Source organism: Morone saxatilis, unplaced genomic scaffold (genome assembly GCF_004916995.1).
Source record: "Morone saxatilis isolate NCDOM2014 unplaced genomic scaffold, NCSU_SB_2.0 Contig23, whole genome shotgun sequence".
Lineage (NCBI taxonomy): Eukaryota > Metazoa > Chordata > Actinopteri > Moronidae > Morone > Morone saxatilis.
The window spans coordinates 7,719,465-7,723,537 of NW_023339796.1; the positions used below are offsets into that span (position 1 = coordinate 7,719,465).

At 37.1% G+C, this 4,073-nt stretch overlaps 1 long non-coding RNA gene across 1 annotated transcript; it reads right to left on the reverse strand.

Moving 5' to 3' along the window:
- Positions 1-603: 603 nt before the first annotated feature.
- LOC118334786 lies at positions 604-2,182 on the reverse strand. Its single transcript, XR_004797031.1, has 4 exons — positions 1,929-2,182; positions 1,644-1,698; positions 1,391-1,460; positions 604-987 (listed from the first exon to the last, which is right to left on the reverse strand). It is a non-coding gene; the product is annotated as an uncharacterized LOC118334786 (long non-coding RNA).
- Positions 2,183-4,073: the final 1,891 nt, after the last annotated feature.

The window sequence follows — 4,073 nt, forward strand, 5'->3', positions numbered from 1 at the left end:
TTTTAGTCTTTACCCTATAAGTTACCGCAACTATTGCTTTACTTTAATTACATTTACAAACCAAGAATCCTCTGGAAACATGTTGCATACTGTTATTCTTAGTTTCCACTCGTGCGTTTTAATAAAACAAAAGACCTGATCCAATCTGTTATTAGCACAATATTTGGGTCTTTAGTTGCCTACAAAGTGCTACGTTACCATTATAAGGTGATCTATAGTTATAAAATGATCTATTTACCATTTGATGTGATGCATACTGTGACAAACAAGATTGGAGCGCATGTCAGCTTTGACCTCCTTACAGCAGCAGTTTCACTTCTGTCTTTGTTGCAAAATAAAGTGGTTGCAAACAAAAGATCCACCATTGTGCAAGGCGCTATATAATCAGAAGCTAAAATCCCAAGCACAGATTACATTTAGAAAATGGACAGGCACGTCAACATGATGAAAACTCACTGGTGCACAGTGGCGGTTCTATCTGGAATGACACCCCTGGCGAGACCCCCTTCGAGCTATCTGTTAAATGTATGTATTTCTCAACAAGTACTACTTCGTTTTAATTGTTGGCTGACTCTGGTTGAACGCATCTCTCTCTTTAAACAGGCTATTTTAATACTGTAATCTGCTTCTTTTTATTAACTGATTAAAATAAAACAACTAATTGAGGATAGAGCTGAAGCAAATGTCGCTTTGTTTCTCCTGTATTGTGAACATGATAAATAAGTGCACATTCACAAGCACTACAATACAAATGCACTTCTCCTGTAGGCCAAAAAATAAACAATTTAAAACCACTTTTTGTCCATAAGAATAACAATGGAAATATACAACATATGCAGCATTTAGGCAGAAACTAGTTTTTGCAGATCAGATCTGTTCTTGGGTTGATCCTTTATGAGATACGGTACGAGGAGTGGAGCGCTGAGGTTCTCTTGTCGGTAGTCAAGTGGAAACATGGTGCCAGTTACTACTGAGAAACTATTGGTCCTAGAGAGAAAGAGACAGAGAGAGAGAGAGAGAGAAATGAGGAACTATTAACTGATAAAACTATTGTAATTTACAAAAGAAGAAACTATTGCACCTACTGGGCCTTTAGAGTCTTGTTCATTCTGGTTAATTTTTGCAGACTTTCATTTTTGTCTTTGTTTAACACCTTTTAAACTGTCAAACTCATCTATTAGTCTGATTTATAAAAGCTGCCAGAAACACCAAATACAAGACAAAATAATTAAAAAATAACCTCTTTCTCAACTTATCTCCACATGATATATAATTACAATTACGTTCCTATGAAAAACACATGCATAGTGTCTTCACCGATTAATAGAAAGAGAGATTTATTCTGTAATAACCAAATTAAAATATTAATTAAAAACAAGTTAAAGTTTACCAAATGCTCCAATTATGTGGTCACATCCTGACAAAGACCTTTTCTCCCTCCTGACGTGTTTTGTAGTGACCTTGTGTAAAATTACACACAAAATGAGGATTATTAGGACAAAACGCATTATTTTACACAAGAAAAAAAACATATTCTACTGTTTCACTATACAGTTTTAATTTGTAATCTCTGTATTGAGAAATGACTGCAAATCCAAACAGAACAACTCTTTTTGTTTCAGCAACATGTTTGACGTCTATACCACATGCTCCTGGTCTTTTCCAGCAGCCAGGCCAATTTCTCACTGTTTTTCCTCCCTGTAACAAAAAGAGAATAAACAATCAACAAAAAGCATTGTTATACACATTTACACCTTTACAACAGTCCCACTGAAACATTTTAAAATAACCAAAATCATAACTTTTGCAGCTCGCTCATATTTGACATTTATACTTAAACAATCCACAAATACAAGAAAAACTCCTTGCATTCAGTGACCAGCAGTGGACCTTCATACCTGATCATGAAACAGTTAACCATCTCTCACCTGAGCGATTGCATCAGTAGAAGTGAAGGCTGTGATGAGCAGGAAAGCCTGCAGACCCAACAGGACAAATAGCAAAGTTCTGTCCATGGCTGATGAAGTGAAGACAAAGCCAGACAAACATTTATATGACCCGATGTGGACAGAGCGGAAGCAATAACAGGGTGTCGGCCGTGCTGCGTTGCTATAAGCGAGATGCAAGTCATGTCTCGGAGATGCAAGTCATTAGCGAGACACTTGCTGATACTAAGTGCTGATATTAAGTGTTAAGCTGAATCAGGGTTAGGCAACCTGCGGCTCAGGAGCCACATGTGACACCTCATTAGCATCAACTAAAATGTGTGAGTGTGTGTGTGTTTACTGCGTTCTGTCAATGTGACAGTGCTGTGTAGTGTCTGTATGTAAAGCTTAGTTATATGTTCCAGGATTGGTGAAAGTAAGTTAGCTGCATTTTATAACTAAACAACTAAACTTTGAACTATTGAGGTATACAAAAATGTACACGTTGGAAAGGTACAGATCGCCATGATCACATTCGCACATTCCTACGTGGAAGATGCTCAGTACAACCACAGCGGTTGGCGTTACGGACCTTGCTCAAGGGCACCTCAGTGGTGGTAAAGTGCTGCTTCTTCACTTTCCCCACCCAGACTTATTCGGCCACAAGCTCACTTCTCCACCACTCAAACAGTTATTTAAAGAAATAACAATAAGTTAAAATATTTTAACACTTTTCATTACCTTTTCATTGTATTTTTCAGCAAGAACTGATTTGTCCATAATAAGTGAATGCTGCAATGGTCTAAATTGATTATTATTATTATCAAACTCTGTTAGCTGCAGCAGTGCCGACTACAAGTGCACTTTACCATGGGCACATGCCACAGCAGACTGCAGGGGAAAAAACGGGTTGCACTATCCGACTTCACAGGGGCTCTATAAGGGAGAGCCATGACATAAAATAAAGTTAAATAAACAGAGAAAAACAAGTCCCCATGACTCGAATGAAAATGAGAAAATAGAGCAACAATAAAATAGTGATATTGATAGTGAAAGGGTTAGGGTCAGTGTGACAACATTTTAAAAAGTTCAACAGAAGTGCCGTCCTAGTGGGCCGTTTTCATACCTTACAGGATACTCTTCTAACAATATTACCTTTGGGTACAGAAATTATACCTCTATTTCGCTGTGTGCACATATATATATTTTTTTTATATATTTTTTTTTATATCTCAATGTAGATTTGAAGCAACACAGAAAAATAAAGTTGGTGAAAAGGATTTTAAAAAATGACTATTATATTTAATACAACTCAATTTAATCAAGTTTACTTTAATAAAGTTGTGGGGGGGGGGGGTTTGGCTTTGCTTTTTCATGTTGGCTTTACTCAATGTTTAGTCTTACAGCTGCTCTATATTATTTAGTTTTCCCGACTCAAAATGAAGATAAGATGGTGGCCCGTCTCTAAGCTAAACTAACTGTCTCCTGGTTCCAGCCTCATATTTAAAGCAATAGTTTGACATTTTGGTAAATACACTTATTAATTTTCTAGCTGAGAGTTAGATGAGAAGATTGATGTCACACTCATTCTGTATCGGTACAGTGAATATGAAGCTGCAGCCAGTTACCATAGCTTAGCACAACCACTAGTGGCAGGAAAATATTGGCTATATTTAAATACAATCGGACCTCCAGCACCTCTAAAACTCACAAAACACTTACTGTAAACCTTTGTATGGATTCGAAAACAAGATGTCTGGGCTTTAGGGGTGCTGGCAGACAGATTGTATTACCTTTGTACAAAGCCAAGCTGTTTCCCACCGTTTCCAATATGCTAAGATACGTATCCTAACTCTAGCTTCATATTTAACAGACAAATACGAGACTGATATTGATCTTCTGTGCTAATGGATAAAACTGTGTCACATGCATAAAATAATGTCGTATACGTAATGTAACGTTAAAATCACTTTGTTTTGAGTGTAACAGCGACGTTTTTATAATAACTGAACACTTGCTAGATGGGTGGTAGCTGTTGTAACAGAGCAGTGAACTAAGGGTGGGGAATACATGTTGTTGCATTACCACTTCTATAGAACAACAATGAGGAAGCGTCACAGAAATTAAGCAACTTAGGAGGCTTAAATA